We start from the raw sequence: 20,644 nt of genomic DNA on the forward strand, positions 1-20,644 counted from the left end.
TTCTAGGCCACATTCAATTCTAACATAAGATTGAAATTATGAAAAGTTAGATATTGTAGAAGAAGACGATAAGGGTAACACATCAATACACTTGTATAAATATTTTCTACTTCTTTCTTTAAAAGAAACTATTAAATTAGTATTTTAGACAATATACACGCATGGCCCATTAGCTCAGTTGGTTAGAGCGTCGTGCTAATAACGCGAAGGTCGCAGGTTCGAGACCTGCATGGGCCAATGGTTGTTTTATTTTTGGTTAAATCTGAAATCATTTGACAAACATACCTAGTAGCTTAATTTCTATAATATTTTTTATTTCTCCTTGTTCAAATATATCATATAAATTACTTTACAAAAAGAAGTATATGATAGAAAAATGTTCACACGCAATCGTTGTGCTGATGGTTGTCTTTGAAGGCATGCATCGCCTTGTAAAATATTTCTCATGGTTAAACCATGGCAAATTAGGGTTTCTATTTATTTTTCCACATATAAACCGCGGCTAACCTACATAGGACTTCTAAAAATTTAACACAGTCATGATTATGCTTATAGGTATCTGAAAACTAATTCCATCATATGCATATTCTTAAATTTCATTTCCTTTTGTTGGTTTATATGGTCACAATTGATACACCATGACCGAGCAACCCTATATTTAATTCAGAAAAGATTTAAGATGAACAATTATTGCTAGCTCAAGAAAGAAGTACCTATACGAAGGATGTGATAATTTGTTATGTACACTAGGAAAATACATACTCCCTCCGACCTTATTTATCAGAAAAAAAATCTTCTAATATGTTTAGTCTTAAATATAAGTCAGTGACAAAGAAAATCTAGGCACGTTTAATTCTTTTAATAAATAAAAAATTAATCTTGCACTAGTTACTTAATACTACCTCTTTTTTTTTTAGAAGTCGTTTTGACATTTTCGTTTATATTAAAAAAAATGTAATCATTGTTGTATGATAAAGAGAAATTATGAAATATTATAAAATTATCTTTTATTAATGGTATTATAAAGATAAACTTAAAGAAAGGGAAGAAGAGAGAGTAATAAATTCTCAAGCGTATAGTAAGAAAAATAATATTAATGATTTATTGGTATTGTGAAATGACTTATAATTTGGTACATTTATTTTCTCAAAGCGAATTTTAACAAAAAAATAGAGGGAGTATTGTTAGGGGATGACAATTTAATTAAGGGTAAATTAGTAATTATGTTTATTCTTGTTAGTGGAATCAAGAAAATTAAATATATTAACTACCATTCTTAATAAACGTGAAAGTTGTATTTTCTTTGTTTATAATTATGGCCCAAGTACTATTTGATTAGGATGAACAATGTTATTATGATATAATAATTAGCGGTCGTACATGAAAGAAGGTCTTTATAGGCTATCACATGGCCAACCAAGAACATGATTTGATCAACCCTTCAAAAAAGTCAATGACTAGAAAATGGTCATTTGAATATGTTTTTATTATCATTTCCTCAAGAGAATGACATAATAAAATGAATTGTATAATTAGTGTTTCTTATGTTATGTCTTCATCAGATTCATTCATTAATATGATGACCCTTCTTATTCGTCTCATTGAACTTTACAAAAGGTAATGACAGTGAAAACTAGTTAATTGTGGATAATAGTTGGGAAGTTGAAGAGTACGCCTCTAAACTCCATAGCGATGCCCCTTATTTCATGTAAGACCTTTCTACTAAATTCCCATAAGTCCATTAGGGTGTTTTCTCCAATTCTATCACGACATGTTTCCTTTGGCATGTCATCTATATGGAACTTAGAAAGACCTTATTTAATAACATCATTGTCAAATAACACTCATCTGATATTGAAACTTGACACATACCGTGATTCACATGTCATAATAGTTTAATTTTATCGTTAACAAAATATGATTACACGAAACAATATTTTCAAACATAACACTAATATCGAGATTAATCAAGCTTTATCTTAAATGACTTAATTATTATATACATCCATTAAATAACCTAATTAAGTCTAATTACACTTCATTATTTATCACCCATTTATTCTTAAGTCTTACTATTATCTCATGCTCACCTAAAAATAAATGTCTTACAACCTAAAAATTGATTTCTATAACGCTTCGAAAATTTATGACTTTTACATCCCTAAAACAATTTCTAATGCCTCATAAATCGATTTTTAGCTACCAAATAGCCTAATCAGTTCTAATACCCTATAAATTAATCTCCACATAACAACCACACCCTAGTATTTTCATATTTTCAGCGCCTGACTAACCTCACTCATATGACTGAACCTAACAAATACATTGTTGTTGTTGAAATTCAAGTACTTGCTTTCCTATTATAGTGTATTTTCAACCTATTGTGAGATTTTCTCATTGTTTCCTCTATCACCTTAGCTTTCTTTGCATCCTTCTAGGCCACATTCAATTCTAACATAAGATTGAAATTATGAAAAGTTAGATATTGTAGAAGAAGACGATAAGGGTAACACATCAATACACTTGTATAAATATTTTCTACTTCTTTCTTTAAAAGAAACTATTAAATTAGTATTTTAGACAATATACACGCATGGCCCATTAGCTCAGTTGGTTAGAGCGTCGTGCTAATAACGCGAAGGTCGCAGGTTCGAGACCTGCATGGGCCAATGGTTGTTTTATTTTTGGTTAAATCTGAAATCATTTGACAAACATACCTAGTAGCTTAATTTCTATAATATTTTTTATTTCTCCTTGTTCAAATATATCATATAAATTACTTTACAAAAAGAAGTATATGATAGAAAAATGTTCACACGCAATCGTTGTGCTGATGGTTGTCTTTGAAGGCATGCATCGCCTTGTAAAATATTTCTCATGGTTAAACCATGGCAAATTAGGGTTTCTATTTATTTTTCCACATATAAACCGCGGCTAACCTACATAGGACTTCTAAAAATTTAACACAGTCATGATTATGCTTATAGGTATCTGAAAACTAATTCCATCATATGCATATTCTTAAATTTCATTTCCTTTTGTTGGTTTATATGGTCACAATTGATACACCATGACCGAGCAACCCTATATTTAATTCAGAAAAGATTTAAGATGAACAATTATTGCTAGCTCAAGAAAGAAGTACCTATACGAAGGATGTGATAATTTGTTATGTACACTAGGAAAATACATACTCCCTCCGACCTTATTTATCAGAAAAAAAATCTTCTAATATGTTTAGTCTTAAATATAAGTCAGTGACAAAGAAAATCTAGGCACGTTTAATTCTTTTAATAAATAAAAAATTAATCTTGCACTAGTTACTTAATACTACCTCTTTTTTTTTTAGAAGTCGTTTTGACATTTTCGTTTATATTAAAAAAAATGTAATCATTGTTGTATGATAAAGAGAAATTATGAAATATTATAAAATTATCTTTTATTAATGGTATTATAAAGATAAACTTAAAGAAAGGGAAGAAGAGAGAGTAATAAATTCTCAAGCGTATAGTAAGAAAAATAATATTAATGATTTATTGGTATTGTGAAATGACTTATAATTTGGTACATTTATTTTCTCAAAGCGAATTTTAACAAAAAAATAGAGGGAGTATTGTTAGGGGATGACAATTTAATTAAGGGTAAATTAGTAATTATGTTTATTCTTGTTAGTGGAATCAAGAAAATTAAATATATTAACTACCATTCTTAATAAACGTGAAAGTTGTATTTTCTTTGTTTATAATTATGGCCCAAGTACTATTTGATTAGGATGAACAATGTTATTATGATATAATAATTAGCGGTCGTACATGAAAGAAGGTCTTTATAGGCTATCACATGGCCAACCAAGAACATGATTTGATCAACCCTTCAAAAAAGTCAATGACTAGAAAATGGTCATTTGAATATGTTTTTATTATCATTTCCTCAAGAGAATGACATAATAAAATGAATTGTATAATTAGTGTTTCTTATGTTATGTCTTCATCAGATTCATTCATTAATATGATGACCCTTCTTATTCGTCTCATTGAACTTTACAAAAGGTAATGACAGTGAAAACTAGTTAATTGTGGATAATAGTTGGGAAGTTGAAGAGTACGCCTCTAAACTCCATAGCGATGCCCCTTATTTCATGTAAGACCTTTCTACTAAATTCCCATAAGTCCATTAGGGTGTTTTCTCCAATTCTATCACGACATGTTTCCTTTGGCATGTCATCTATATGGAACTTAGAAAGACCTTATTTAATAACATCATTGTCAAATAACACTCATCTGATATTGAAACTTGACACATACCGTGATTCACATGTCATAATAGTTTAATTTTATCGTTAACAAAATATGATTACACGAAACAATATTTTCAAACATAACACTAATATCGAGATTAATCAAGCTTTATCTTAAATGACTTAATTATTATATACATCCATTAAATAACCTAATTAAGTCTAATTACACTTCATTATTTATCACCCATTTATTCTTAAGTCTTACTATTATCTCATGCTCACCTAAAAATAAATGTCTTACAACCTAAAAATTGATTTCTATAACGCTTCGAAAATTTATGACTTTTACATCCCTAAAACAATTTCTAATGCCTCATAAATCGATTTTTAGCTACCAAATAGCCTAATCAGTTCTAATACCCTATAAATTAATCTCCACATAACAACCACACCCTAGTATTTTCATATTTTCAGCGCCTGACTAACCTCACTCATATGACTGAACCTAACAAATACATTGTTGTTGTTGAAATTCAAGTACTTGCTTTCCTATTATAGTGTATTTTCAACCTATTGTGAGATTTTCTCATTGTTTCCTCTATCACCTTAGCTTTCTTTGCATCCTTCTAGGCCACATTCAATTCTAACATAAGATTGAAATTATGAAAAGTTAGATATTGTAGAAGAAGACGATAAGGGTAACACATCAATACACTTGTATAAATATTTTCTACTTCTTTCTTTAAAAGAAACTATTAAATTAGTATTTTAGACAATATACACGCATGGCCCATTAGCTCAGTTGGTTAGAGCGTCGTGCTAATAACGCGAAGGTCGCAGGTTCGAGACCTGCATGGGCCAATGGTTGTTTTATTTTTGGTTAAATCTGAAATCATTTGACAAACATACCTAGTAGCTTAATTTCTATAATATTTTTTATTTCTCCTTGTTCAAATATATCATATAAATTACTTTACAAAAAGAAGTATATGATAGAAAAATGTTCACACGCAATCGTTGTGCTGATGGTTGTCTTTGAAGGCATGCATCGCCTTGTAAAATATTTCTCATGGTTAAACCATGGCAAATTAGGGTTTCTATTTATTTTTCCACATATAAACCGCGGCTAACCTACATAGGACTTCTAAAAATTTAACACAGTCATGATTATGCTTATAGGCATCTGAAAACTAATTCCATCATATGCATATTCTTAAATTTCATTTCCTTTTGTTGGTTTATATGGTCACAATTGATACACCATGACCGAGCAACCCTATATTTAATTCAGAAAAGATTTAAGATGAACAATTATTGCTAGCTCAAGAAAGAAGTACCTATACGAAGGATGTGATAATTTGTTATGTACACTAGGAAAATACATACTCCCTCCGACCTTATTTATCAGAAAAAAAATCTTCTAATATGTTTAGTCTTAAATATAAGTCAGTGACAAAGAAAATCTAGGCACGTTTAATTCTTTTAATAAATAAAAAATTAATCTTGCACTAGTTACTTAATACTACCTCTTTTTTTTTTAGAAGTCGTTTTGACATTTTCGTTTATATTAAAAAAATGTAATCATTGTTGTATGATAAAGAGAAATTATGAAATATTATAAAATTATCTTTTATTAATGGTATTATAAAGATAAACTTAAAGAAAGGGAAGAAGAGAGAGTAATAAATTCTCAAGCGTATAGTAAGAAAAATAATATTAATGATTTATTGGTATTGTGAAATGACTTATAATTTGGTACATTTATTTTCTCAAAGCGAATTTTAACAAAAAAATAGAGGGAGTATTGTTAGGGGATGACAATTTAATTAAGGGTAAATTAGTAATTATGTTTATTCTTGTTAGTGGAATCAAGAAAATTAAATATATTAACTACCATTCTTAATAAACGTGAAAGTTGTATTTTCTTTGTTTATAATTATGGCCCAAGTACTATTTGATTAGGATGAACAATGTTATTATGATATAATAATTAGCGGTCGTACATGAAAGAAGGTCTTTATAGGCTATCACATGGCCAACCAAGAACATGATTTGATCAACCCTTCAAAAAAGTCAATGACTAGAAAATGGTCATTTGAATATGTTTTTATTATCATTTCCTCAAGAGAATGACATAATAAAATGAATTGTATAATTAGTGTTTCTTATGTTATGTCTTCATCAGATTCATTCATTAATATGATGACCCTTCTTATTCGTCTCATTGAACTTTACAAAAGGTAATGACAGTGAAAACTAGTTAATTGTGGATAATAGTTGGGAAGTTGAAGAGTACGCCTCTAAACTCCATAGCGATGCCCCTTATTTCATGTAAGACCTTTCTACTAAATTCCCATAAGTCCATTAGGGTGTTTTCTCCAATTCTATCACGACATGTTTCCTTTGGCATGTCATCTATATGGAACTCAGAAAGACCTTATTTAATAACATCATTGTCAAATAACACTCATCTGATATTGAAACTTGACACATACCGTGATTCACATGTCATAATAGTTTAATTTTATCGTTAACAAAATATGATTACACGAAACAATATTTTCAAACATAACACTAATATCGAGATTAATCAAGCTTTATCTTAAATGACTTAATTATTATATACATCCATTAAATAACCTAATTAAGTCTAATTACACTTCATTATTTATCACCCATTTATTCTTAAGTCTTACTATTATCTCATGCTCACCTAAAAATAAATGTCTTACAACCTAAAAATTGATTTCTATAACGCTTCGAAAATTTATGACTTTTACATCCCTAAAACAATTTCTAATGCCTCATAAATCGATTTTTAGCTACCAAATAGCCTAATCAGTTCTAATACCCTATAAATTAATCTCCACATAACAACCACACCCTAGTATTTTCATATTTTCAGCGCCTGACTAACCTCACTCATATGACTGAACCTAACAAATACATTGTTGTTGTTGAAATTCAAGTACTTGCTTTCCTATTATAGTGTATTTTCAACCTATTGTGAGATTTTCTCATTGTTTCCTCTATCACCTTAGCTTTCTTTGCATCCTTCTAGGCCACATTCAATTCTAACATAAGATTGAAATTATGAAAAGTTAGATATTGTAGAAGAAGACGATAAGGGTAACACATCAATACACTTGTATAAATATTTTCTACTTCTTTCTTTAAAAGAAACTATTAAATTAGTATTTTAGACAATATACACGCATGGCCCATTAGCTCAGTTGGTTAGAGCGTCGTGCTAATAACGCGAAGGTCGCAGGTTCGAGACCTGCATGGGCCAATGGTTGTTTTATTTTTGGTTAAATCTGAAATCATTTGACAAACATACCTAGTAGCTTAATTTCTATAATATTTTTTATTTCTCCTTGTTCAAATATATCATATAAATTACTTTACAAAAAGAAGTATATGATAGAAAAATGTTCACACGCAATCGTTGTGCTGATGGTTGTCTTTGAAGGCATGCATCGCCTTGTAAAATATTTCTCATGGTTAAACCATGGCAAATTAGGGTTTCTATTTATTTTTCCACATATAAACCGCGGCTAACCTACATAGGACTTCTAAAAATTTAACACAGTCATGATTATGCTTATAGGCATCTGAAAACTAATTCCATCATATGCATATTCTTAAATTTCATTTCCTTTTGTTGGTTTATATGGTCACAATTGATACACCATGACCGAGCAACCCTATATTTAATTCAGAAAAGATTTAAGATGAACAATTATTGCTAGCTCAAGAAAGAAGTACCTATACGAAGGATGTGATAATTTGTTATGTACACTAGGAAAATACATACTCCCTCCGACCTTATTTATCAGAAAAAAAATCTTCTAATATGTTTAGTCTTAAATATAAGTCAGTGACAAAGAAAATCTAGGCACGTTTAATTCTTTTAATAAATAAAAAATTAATCTTGCACTAGTTACTTAATACTACCTCTTTTTTTTTTAGAAGTCGTTTTGACATTTTCGTTTATATTAAAAAAATGTAATCATTGTTGTATGATAAAGAGAAATTATGAAATATTATAAAATTATCTTTTATTAATGGTATTATAAAGATAAACTTAAAGAAAGGGAAGAAGAGAGAGTAATAAATTCTCAAGCGTATAGTAAGAAAAATAATATTAATGATTTATTGGTATTGTGAAATGACTTATAATTTGGTACATTTATTTTCTCAAAGCGAATTTTAACAAAAAAATAGAGGGAGTATTGTTAGGGGATGACAATTTAATTAAGGGTAAATTAGTAATTATGTTTATTCTTGTTAGTGGAATCAAGAAAATTAAATATATTAACTACCATTCTTAATAAACGTGAAAGTTGTATTTTCTTTGTTTATAATTATGGCCCAAGTACTATTTGATTAGGATGAACAATGTTATTATGATATAATAATTAGCGGTCGTACATGAAAGAAGGTCTTTATAGGCTATCACATGGCCAACCAAGAACATGATTTGATCAACCCTTCAAAAAAGTCAATGACTAGAAAATGGTCATTTGAATATGTTTTTATTATCATTTCCTCAAGAGAATGACATAATAAAATGAATTGTATAATTAGTGTTTCTTATGTTATGTCTTCATCAGATTCATTCATTAATATGATGACCCTTCTTATTCGTCTCATTGAACTTTACAAAAGGTAATGACAGTGAAAACTAGTTAATTGTGGATAATAGTTGGGAAGTTGAAGAGTACGCCTCTAAACTCCATAGCGATGCCCCTTATTTCATGTAAGACCTTTCTACTAAATTCCCATAAGTCCATTAGGGTGTTTTCTCCAATTCTATCACGACATGTTTCCTTTGGCATGTCATCTATATGGAACTTAGAAAGACCTTATTTAATAACATCATTGTCAAATAACACTCATCTGATATTGAAACTTGACACATACCGTGATTCACATGTCATAATAGTTTAATTTTATCGTTAACAAAATATGATTACACGAAACAATATTTTCAAACATAACACTAATATCGAGATTAATCAAGCTTTATCTTAAATGACTTAATTATTATATACATCCATTAAATAACCTAATTAAGTCTAATTACACTTCATTATTTATCACCCATTTATTCTTAAGTCTTACTATTATCTCATGCTCACCTAAAAATAAATGTCTTACAACCTAAAAATTGATTTCTATAACGCTTCGAAAATTTATGACTTTTACATCCCTAAAACAATTTCTAATGCCTCATAAATCGATTTTTAGCTACCAAATAGCCTAATCAGTTCTAATACCCTATAAATTAATCTCCACATAACAACCACACCCTAGTATTTTCATATTTTCAGCGCCTGACTAACCTCACTCATATGACTGAACCTAACAAATACATTGTTGTTGTTGAAATTCAAGTACTTGCTTTCCTATTATAGTGTATTTTCAACCTATTGTGAGATTTTCTCATTGTTTCCTCTATCACCTTAGCTTTCTTTGCATCCTTCTAGGCCACATTCAATTCTAACATAAGATTGAAATTATGAAAAGTTAGATATTGTAGAAGAAGACGATAAGGGTAACACATCAATACACTTGTATAAATATTTTCTACTTCTTTCTTTAAAAGAAACTATTAAATTAGTATTTTAGACAATATACACGCATGGCCCATTAGCTCAGTTGGTTAGAGCGTCGTGCTAATAACGCGAAGGTCGCAGGTTCGAGACCTGCATGGGCCAATGGTTGTTTTATTTTTGGTTAAATCTGAAATCATTTGACAAACATACCTAGTAGCTTAATTTCTATAATATTTTTTATTTCTCCTTGTTCAAATATATCATATAAATTACTTTACAAAAAGAAGTATATGATAGAAAAATGTTCACACGCAATCGTTGTGCTGATGGTTGTCTTTGAAGGCATGCATCGCCTTGTAAAATATTTCTCATGGTTAAACCATGGCAAATTAGGGTTTCTATTTATTTTTCCACATATAAACCGCGGCTAACCTACATAGGACTTCTAAAAATTTAACACAGTCATGATTATGCTTATAGGCATCTGAAAACTAATTCCATCATATGCATATTCTTAAATTTCATTTCCTTTTGTTGGTTTATATGGTCACAATTGATACACCATGACCGAGCAACCCTATATTTAATTCAGAAAAGATTTAAGATGAACAATTATTGCTAGCTCAAGAAAGAAGTACCTATACGAAGGATGTGATAATTTGTTATGTACACTAGGAAAATACATACTCCCTCCGACCTTATTTATCAGAAAAAAAATCTTCTAATATGTTTAGTCTTAAATATAAGTCAGTGACAAAGAAAATCTAGGCACGTTTAATTCTTTTAATAAATAAAAAATTAATCTTGCACTAGTTACTTAATACTACCTCTTTTTTTTTTAGAAGTCGTTTTGACATTTTCGTTTATATTAAAAAAAATGTAATCATTGTTGTATGATAAAGAGAAATTATGAAATATTATAAAATTATCTTTTATTAATGGTATTATAAAGATAAACTTAAAGAAAGGGAAGAAGAGAGAGTAATAAATTCTCAAGCGTATAGTAAGAAAAATAATATTAATGATTTATTGGTATTGTGAAATGACTTATAATTTGGTACATTTATTTTCTCAAAGCGAATTTTAACAAAAAAATAGAGGGAGTATTGTTAGGGGATGACAATTTAATTAAGGGTAAATTAGTAATTATGTTTATTCTTGTTAGTGGAATCAAGAAAATTAAATATATTAACTACCATTCTTAATAAACGTGAAAGTTGTATTTTCTTTGTTTATAATTATGGCCCAAGTACTATTTGATTAGGATGAACAATGTTATTATGATATAATAATTAGCGGTCGTACATGAAAGAAGGTCTTTATAGGCTATCACATGGCCAACCAAGAACATGATTTGATCAACCCTTCAAAAAAGTCAATGACTAGAAAATGGTCATTTGAATATGTTTTTATTATCATTTCCTCAAGAGAATGGCATAATAAAATGAATTGTATAATTAGTGTTTCTTATGTTATGTCTTCATCAGATTCATTCATTAATATGATGACCCTTCTTATTCGTCTCATTGAACTTTACAAAAGGTAATGACAGTGAAAACTAGTTAATTGTGGATAATAGTTGGGAAGTTGAAGAGTACGCCTCTAAACTCCATAGCGATGCCCCTTATTTCATGTAAGACCTTTCTACTAAATTCCCATAAGTCCATTAGGGTGTTTTCTCCAATTCTATCACGACATGTTTCCTTTGGCATGTCATCTATATGGAACTCAGAAAGACCTTATTTAATAACATCATTGTCAAATAACACTCATCTGATATTGAAACTTGACACATACCGTGATTCACATGTCATAATAGTTTAATTTTATCGTTAACAAAATATGATTACACGAAACAATATTTTCAAACATAACACTAATATCGAGATTAATCAAGCTTTATCTTAAATGACTTAATTATTATATACATCCATTAAATAACCTAATTAAGTCTAATTACACTTCATTATTTATCACCCATTTATTCTTAAGTCTTACTATTATCTCATGCTCACCTAAAAATAAATGTCTTACAACCTAAAAATTGATTTCTATAACGCTTCGAAAATTTATGACTTTTACATCCCTAAAACAATTTCTAATGCCTCATAAATCGATTTTTAGCTACCAAATAGCCTAATCAGTTCTAATACCCTATAAATTAATCTCCACATAACAACCACACCCTAGTATTTTCATATTTTCAGCGCCTGACTAACCTCACTCATATGACTGAACCTAACAAATACATTGTTGTTGTTGAAATTCAAGTACTTGCTTTCCTATTATAGTGTATTTTCAACCTATTGTGAGATTTTCTCATTGTTTCCTCTATCACCTTAGCTTTCTTTGCATCCTTCTAGGCCACATTCAATTCTAACATAAGATTGAAATTATGAAAAGTTAGATATTGTAGAAGAAGACGATAAGGGTAACACATCAATACACTTGTATAAATATTTTCTACTTCTTTCTTTAAAAGAAACTATTAAATTAGTATTTTAGACAATATACACGCATGGCCCATTAGCTCAGTTGGTTAGAGCGTCGTGCTAATAACGCGAAGGTCGCAGGTTCGAGACCTGCATGGGCCAATGGTTGTTTTATTTTTGGTTAAATCTGAAATCATTTGACAAACATACCTAGTAGCTTAATTTCTATAATATTTTTTATTTCTCCTTGTTCAAATATATCATATAAATTACTTTACAAAAAGAAGTATATGATAGAAAAATGTTCACACGCAATCGTTGTGCTGATGGTTGTCTTTGAAGGCATGCATCGCCTTGTAAAATATTTCTCATGGTTAAACCATGGCAAATTAGGGTTTCTATTTATTTTTCCACATATAAACCGCGGCTAACCTACATAGGACTTCTAAAAATTTAACACAGTCATGATTATGCTTATAGGCATCTGAAAACTAATTCCATCATATGCATATTCTTAAATTTCATTTCCTTTTGTTGGTTTATATGGTCACAATTGATACACCATGACCGAGCAACCCTATATTTAATTCAGAAAAGATTTAAGATGAACAATTATTGCTAGCTCAAGAAAGAAGTACCTATACGAAGGATGTGATAATTTGTTATGTACACTAGGAAAATACATACTCCCTCCGACCTTATTTATCAGAAAAAAAATCTTCTAATATGTTTAGTCTTAAATATAAGTCAGTGACAAAGAAAATCTAGGCACGTTTAATTCTTTTAATAAATAAAAAATTAATCTTGCACTAGTTACTTAATACTACCTCTTTTTTTTTTAGAAGTCGTTTTGACATTTTCGTTTATATTAAAAAAATGTAATCATTGTTGTATGATAAAGAGAAATTATGAAATATTATAAAATTATCTTTTATTAATGGTATTATAAAGATAAACTTAAAGAAAGGGAAGAAGAGAGAGTAATAAATTCTCAAGCGTATAGTAAGAAAAATAATATTAATGATTTATTGGTATTGTGAAATGACTTATAATTTGGTACATTTATTTTCTCAAAGCGAATTTTAACAAAAAAATAGAGGGAGTATTGTTAGGGGATGACAATTTAATTAAGGGTAAATTAGTAATTATGTTTATTCTTGTTAGTGGAATCAAGAAAATTAAATATATTAACTACCATTCTTAATAAACGTGAAAGTTGTATTTTCTTTGTTTATAATTATGGCCCAAGTACTATTTGATTAGGATGAACAATGTTATTATGATATAATAATTAGCGGTCGTACATGAAAGAAGGTCTTTATAGGCTATCACATGGCCAACCAAGAACATGATTTGATCAACCCTTCAAAAAAGTCAATGACTAGAAAATGGTCATTTGAATATGTTTTTATTATCATTTCCTCAAGAGAATGGCATAATAAAATGAATTGTATAATTAGTGTTTCTTATGTTATGTCTTCATCAGATTCATTCATTAATATGATGACCCTTCTTATTCGTCTCATTGAACTTTACAAAAGGTAATGACAGTGAAAACTAGTTAATTGTGGATAATAGTTGGGAAGTTGAAGAGTACGCCTCTAAACTCCATAGCGATGCCCCTTATTTCATGTAAGACCTTTCTACTAAATTCCCATAAGTCCATTAGGGTGTTTTCTCCAATTCTATCACGACATGTTTCCTTTGGCATGTCATCTATATGGAACTCAGAAAGACCTTATTTAATAACATCATTGTCAAATAACACTCATCTGATATTGAAACTTGACACATACCGTGATTCACATGTCATAATAGTTTAATTTTATCGTTAACAAAATATGATTACACGAAACAATATTTTCAAACATAACACTAATATCGAGATTAATCAAGCTTTATCTTAAATGACTTAATTATTATATACATCCATTAAATAACCTAATTAAGTCTAATTACACTTCATTATTTATCACCCATTTATTCTTAAGTCTTACTATTATCTCATGCTCACCTAAAAATAAATGTCTTACAACCTAAAAATTGATTTCTATAACGCTTCGAAAATTTATGACTTTTACATCCCTAAAACAATTTCTAATGCCTCATAAATCGATTTTTAGCTACCAAATAGCCTAATCAGTTCTAATACCCTATAAATTAATCTCCACATAACAACCACACCCTAGTATTTTCATATTTTCAGCGCCTGACTAACCTCACTCATATGACTGAACCTAACAAATACATTGTTGTTGTTGAAATTCAAGTACTTGCTTTCCTATTATAGTGTATTTTCAACCTATTGTGAGATTTTCTCATTGTTTCCTCTATCACCTTAGCTTTCTTTGCATCCTTCTAGGCCACATTCAATTCTAACATAAGATTGAAATTATGAAAAGTTAGATATTGTAGAAGAAGACGATAAGGGTAACACATCAATACACTTGTATAAATATTTTCTACTTCTTTCTTTAAAAGAAACTATTAAATTAGTATTTTAGACAATATACACGCATGGCCCATTAGCTCAGTTGGTTAGAGCGTCGTGCTAATAACGCGAAGGTCGCAGGTTCGAGACCTGCATGGGCCAATGGTTGTTTTATTTTTGGTTAAATCTGAAATCATTTGACAAACATACCTAGTAGCTTAATTTCTATAATATTTTTTATTTCTCCTTGTTCAAATATATCATATAAATTACTTTACAAAAAGAAGTATATGATAGAAAAATGTTCACACGCAATCGTTGTGCTGATGGTTGTCTTTGAAGGCATGCATCGCCTTGTAAAATATTTCTCATGGTTAAACCATGGCAAATTAGGGTTTCTATTTATTTTTCCACATATAAACCGCGGCTAACCTACATAGGACTTCTAAAAATTTAACACAGTCATGATTATGCTTATAGGTATCTGAAAACTAATTCCATCATATGCATATTCTTAAATTTCATTTCCTTTTGTTGGTTTATATGGTCACAATTGATACACCATGACCGAGCAACCCTATATTTAATTCAGAAAAGATTTAAGATGAACAATTATTGCTAGCTCAAGAAAGAAGTACCTATACGAAGGATGTGATAATTTGTTATGTACACTAGGAAAATACATACTCCCTCCGACCTTATTTATCAGAAAAAAAATCTTCTAATATGTTTAGTCTTAAATATAAGTCAGTGACAAAGAAAATCTAGGCACGTTTAATTCTTTTAATAAATAAAAAATTAATCTTGCACTAGTTACTTAATACTACCTCTTTTTTTTTTAGAAGTCGTTTTGACATTTTCGTTTATATTAAAAAAAATGTAATCATTGTTGTATGATAAAGAGAAATTATGAAATATTATAAAATTATCTTTTATTAATGGTATTATAAAGATAAACTTAAAGAAAGGGAAGAAGAGAGAGTAATAAATTCTCAAGCGTATAGTAAGAAAAATAATATTAATGATTTATTGGTATTGTGAAATGACTTATAATTTGGTACATTTATTTTCTCAAAGCGAATTTTAACAAAAAAATAGAGGGAGTATTGTTAGGGGATGACAATTTAATTAAGGGTAAATTAGTAATTATGTTTATTCTTGTTAGTGGAATCAAGAAAATTAAATATATTAACTACCATTCTTAATAAACGTGAAAGTTGTATTTTCTTTGTTTATAATTATGGCCCAAGTACTATTTGATTAGGATGAACAATGTTATTATGATATAATAATTAGCGGTCGTACATGAAAGAAGGTCTTTATAGGCTATCACATGGCCAACCAAGAACATGATTTGATCAACCCTTCAAAAAAGTCAATGACTAGAAAATGGTCATTTGAATATGTTTTTATTATCATTTCCTCAAGAGAATGGCATAATAAAATGAATTGTATAATTAGTGTTTCTTATGTTATGTCTTCATCAGATTCATTCATTAATATGATGACCCTTCTTATTCGTCTCATTGAACTTTACAAAAGGTAATGACAGTGAAAACTAGTTAATTGTGGATAATAGTTGGGAAGTTGAAGAGTACGCCTCTAAACTCCATAGCGATGCCCCTTATTTCATGTAAGACCTTTCTACTAAATTCCCATAAGTCCATTAGGGTGTTTTCTCCAATTCTATCACGACATGTTTCCTTTGGCATGTCATCTATATGGAACTTAGAAAGACCTTATTTAATAACATCATTGTCAAATAACACTCATCTGATATTGAAACTTGACACATACCGTGATTCACATGTCATAATAGTTTAATTTTATCGTTAACAAAATATGATTACACGAAACAATATTTTCAAACATAACACTAATATCGAGATTAATCAAGCTTTATCTTAAATGACTTAATTATTATATACATCCATTAAATAACCTAATTAAGTCTAATTACACTTCATTATTTATCACCCATTTATTCTTAAGTCTTACTATTATCTCATGCTCACCTAAAAATAAATGTCTTACAACCTAAAAATTGATTTCTATAACGCTTCGAAAATTTATGACTTTTACATCCCTAAAACAATTTCTAATGCCTCATAAATCGATTTTTAGCTACCAAATAGCCTAATCAGTTCTAATACCCTATAAATTAATCTCCACATAACAACCACACCCTAGTATTTTCATATTTTCAGCGCCTGACTAACCTCACTCATATGACTGAACCTAACAAATACATTGTTGTTGTTGAAATTCAAGTACTTGCTTTCCTATTATAGTGTATTTTCAACCTATTGTGAGATTTTCTCATTGTTTCCTCTATCACCTTAGCTTTCTTTGCATCCTTCTAGGCCACATTCAATTCTAACATAAGATTGAAATTATGAAAAGTTAGATATTGTAGAAGAAGACGATAAGGGTAACACATCAATACACTTGTATAAATATTTTCTACTTCTTTCTTTAAAAGAAACTATTAAATTAGTATTTTAGACAATATACACGCATGGCCCATTAGCTCAGTTGGTTAGAGCGTCGTGCTAATAACGCGAAGGTCGCAGGTTCGAGACCTGCATGGGCCAATGGTTGTTTTATTTTTGGTTAAATCTGAAATCATTTGACAAACATACCTAGTAGCTTAATTTCTATAATATTTTTTATTTCTCCTTGTTCAAATATATCATATAAATTACTTTACAAAAAGAAGTATATGATAGAAAAATGTTCACACGCAATCGTTGTGCTGATGGTTGTCTTTGAAGGCATGCATCGCCTTGTAAAATATTTCTCATGGTTAAACCATGGCAAATTAGGGTTTCTATTTATTTTTCCACATATAAACCGCGGCTAACCTACATAGGACTTCTAAAAATTTAACACAGTCATGATTATGCTTATAGGTATCTGAAAACTAATTCCATCATATGCATATTCTTAAATTTCATTTCCTTTTGTTGGTTTATATGGTCACAATTGATACACCATGACCGAGCAACCCTATATTTAATTCAGAAAAGATTTAAGATGAACAATTATTGCTAGCTCAAGAAAGAAGTACCTATACGAAGGATGTGATAATTTGTTATGTACACTAGGAAAATACATACTCCCTCCGACCTTATTTATCAGAAAAAAAATCTTCTAATATGTTTAGTCTTAAATATAAGTCAGTGACAAAGAAAATCTAGGCACGTTTAATTCTTTTAATAAATAAAAAATTAATCTTGCACTAGTTACTTAATACTACCTCTTTTTTTTTTAGAAGTCGTTTTGACATTTTCGTTTATATTAAAAAAAATGTAATCATTGTTGTATGATAAAGAGAAATTATGAAATATTATAAAATTATCTTTTATTAATGGTATTATAAAGATAAACTTAAAGAAAGGGAAGAAGAGAGAGTAATAAATTCTCAAGCGTATAGTAAGAAAAATAATATTAATGATTTATTGGTATTGTGAAATGACTTATAATTTGGTACATTTATTTTCTCAAAGCGAATTTTAACAAAAAAATAGAGGGAGTATTGTTAGGGGATGACAATTTAATTAAGGGTAAATTAGTAATTATGTTTATTCTTGTTAGTGGAATCAAGAAAATTAAATATATTAACTACCATTCTTAATAAACGTGAAAGTTGTATTTTCTTTGTTTATAATTATGGCCCAAGTACTATTTGATTAGGATGAACAATGTTATTATGATATAATAATTAGCGGTCGTACATGAAAGAAGGTCTTTATAGGCTATCACATGGCCAACCAAGAACATGATTTGATCAACCCTTCAAAAAAGTCAATGACTAGAAAATGGTCATTTGAATATGTTTTTATTATCATTTCCTCAAGAGAATGGCATAATAAAATGAATTGTATAATTAGTGTTTCTTATGTTATGTCTTCATCAGATTCATTCATTAATATGATGACCCTTCTTATTCGTCTCATTGAACTTTACAAAAGGTAATGACAGTGAAAACTAGTTAATTGTGGATAATAGTTGGGAAGTTGAAGAGTACGCCTCTAAACTCCATAGCGATGCCCCTTATTTCATGTAAGACCTTTCTACTAAATTCCCATAAGTCCATTAGGGTGTTTTCTCCAATTCTATCACGACATGTTTCCTTTGGCATGTCATCTATATGGAACTCAGAAAGACCTTATTTAATAACATCATTGTCAAATAACACTCATCTGATATTGAAACTTGACACATACCGTGATTCACATGTCATAATAGTTTAATTTTATCGTTAACAAAATATGATTACACGAAACAATATTTTCAAACATAACACTAATATCGAGATTAATCAAGCTTTATCTTAAATGACTTAATTATTATATACATCCATTAAATAACCTAATTAAGTCTAATTACACTTCATTATTTATCACCCATTTATTCTTAAGTCTTACTATTATCTCATGCTCACCTAAAAATAAATGTCTTACAACCTAAAAATTGATTTCTATAACGCTTCGAAAATTTATGACTTTTACATCCCTAAAACAATTTCTAATGCCTCATAAATCGATTTTTAGCTACCAAATAGCCTAATCAGTTCTAATACCCTATAAATTAATCTCCACATAACAACCACACCCTAGTATTTTCATATTTTCAGCGCCTGACTAACCTCACTCATATGACTGAACCTAACAAATACATTGTTGTTGTTGAAATTCAAGTACTTGCTTTCCTATTATAGTGTATTTTCAACCTATTGTGAGATTTTCTCATTGTTTCCTCTATCACCTTAGCTTTCTTTGCATCCTTCTAGGCCACATTCAATTCTAACATAAGATTGAAATTATGAAAAGTTAGATATTGTAGAAGAAGACGATAAGGGTAACACATCAATACACTTGTATAAATATTTTCTACTTCTTTCTTTAAAAGAAACTATTAAATTAGTATTTTAGACAATATACACGCATGGCCCATTAGCTCAGTTGGTTAGAGCGTCGTGCTAATAACGCGAAGGTCGCAGGTTCGAGACCTGCATGGGCCAATGGTTGTTTTATTTTTGGTTAAATCTGAAATCATTTGACAAACATACCTAGTAGCTTAATTTCTATAATATTTTTTATTTCTCCTTGTTCAAATATATCATATAAATTACTTTACAAAAAGAAGTATATGATAGAAAAATGTTCACACGCAATCGTTGTGCTGATGGTTGTCTTTGAAGGCATGCATCGCCTTGTAAAATATTTCTCATGGTTAAACCCTGGAAAATTAGGGTTTCTATTTATTTTTCCACATATAAACCGCGGCTAACCTACATAGGACTTCTAAAAATTTAACACAGTCATGATTATGCTTATAGGCATCTGAAAACTAATTCCATCATATGCATATTCTTAAATTTCATTTCCTTTTGTTGGTTTATATGGTCACAATTGATACACCATGACCGAGCAACCCTATATTTAATTCAGAAAAGATTTAAGATGAACAATTATTGCTAGCTCAAGAAAGAAGTACCTATACGAAGGATGTGATAATTTGTTATGTACACTAGGAAAATACATACTCCCTCCGACCTTATTTATCAGAAAGATAAAGAGAAATTATGAAATATTATAAAATTATCTTTTATTAATGGTATTATAAAGATAAACTTAAAGAAAGGGAAGAAGAGAGAGTAATAAATTCTCAAGCGTATAGTAAGAAAAATAATATTAATGATTTATTGGTATTGTGAAATGACTTATAATTTGGTACATTTATTTTCTCAAAGCGAATTTTAACAAAAAAATAGAGGGAGTATTGTTAGGGAATGACAATTTAATTAAGGGTAAATTAGTAATTATGTTTATTCTTGTTAGTGGAATCAAGAAAATTAAATATATTAACTACCATTCTTAATAAACGTGAAAGTTGTATTTTCTTTGTTTATAATTATGGCCCAAGTACTATTTGATTAGGATGAACAATGTTATTATGATATAATAATTAGCGG

General features: G+C 29.2%; 9 non-coding genes across 9 annotated transcripts; all 9 read left to right on the top strand.

Moving 5' to 3' along the window:
- Positions 1-163: 163 nt before the first annotated feature.
- TRNAI-AAU (transfer RNA isoleucine (anticodon AAU)) lies at positions 164-237 on the top strand. The gene has a single exon. It is a non-coding gene; the product is annotated as a tRNA-Ile (tRNA).
- Positions 238-2,595: 2,358 nt separating this feature from the next.
- TRNAI-AAU (transfer RNA isoleucine (anticodon AAU)) lies at positions 2,596-2,669 on the top strand. Its single transcript has one exon. It is a non-coding gene; the product is annotated as a tRNA-Ile (tRNA).
- A 2,358-nt stretch (positions 2,670-5,027) lies between these two features.
- TRNAI-AAU (transfer RNA isoleucine (anticodon AAU)) lies at positions 5,028-5,101 on the top strand. Its single transcript has one exon. It is a non-coding gene; the product is annotated as a tRNA-Ile (tRNA).
- A 2,357-nt stretch (positions 5,102-7,458) lies between these two features.
- TRNAI-AAU (transfer RNA isoleucine (anticodon AAU)) lies at positions 7,459-7,532 on the top strand. The gene has a single exon. It is a non-coding gene; the product is annotated as a tRNA-Ile (tRNA).
- Positions 7,533-9,889: 2,357 nt separating this feature from the next.
- Positions 9,890-9,963, top strand: TRNAI-AAU (transfer RNA isoleucine (anticodon AAU)). Its single transcript has one exon. It is a non-coding gene; the product is annotated as a tRNA-Ile (tRNA).
- Positions 9,964-12,321: 2,358 nt separating this feature from the next.
- Positions 12,322-12,395, top strand: TRNAI-AAU (transfer RNA isoleucine (anticodon AAU)). Its single transcript has one exon. It is a non-coding gene; the product is annotated as a tRNA-Ile (tRNA).
- A 2,357-nt stretch (positions 12,396-14,752) lies between these two features.
- Positions 14,753-14,826, top strand: TRNAI-AAU (transfer RNA isoleucine (anticodon AAU)). The gene has a single exon. It is a non-coding gene; the product is annotated as a tRNA-Ile (tRNA).
- A 2,358-nt stretch (positions 14,827-17,184) lies between these two features.
- Positions 17,185-17,258, top strand: TRNAI-AAU (transfer RNA isoleucine (anticodon AAU)). The gene has a single exon. It is a non-coding gene; the product is annotated as a tRNA-Ile (tRNA).
- Positions 17,259-19,616: 2,358 nt separating this feature from the next.
- Positions 19,617-19,690, top strand: TRNAI-AAU (transfer RNA isoleucine (anticodon AAU)). The gene has a single exon. It is a non-coding gene; the product is annotated as a tRNA-Ile (tRNA).
- The last annotated feature ends 954 nt before the right edge of the window (positions 19,691-20,644 follow it).

The sequence above is a fragment of the Lathyrus oleraceus genome, chromosome 7, assembly GCF_024323335.1.
Source record: "Lathyrus oleraceus cultivar Zhongwan6 chromosome 7, CAAS_Psat_ZW6_1.0, whole genome shotgun sequence".
Lineage (NCBI taxonomy): Eukaryota > Viridiplantae > Streptophyta > Magnoliopsida > Fabales > Fabaceae > Lathyrus > Lathyrus oleraceus.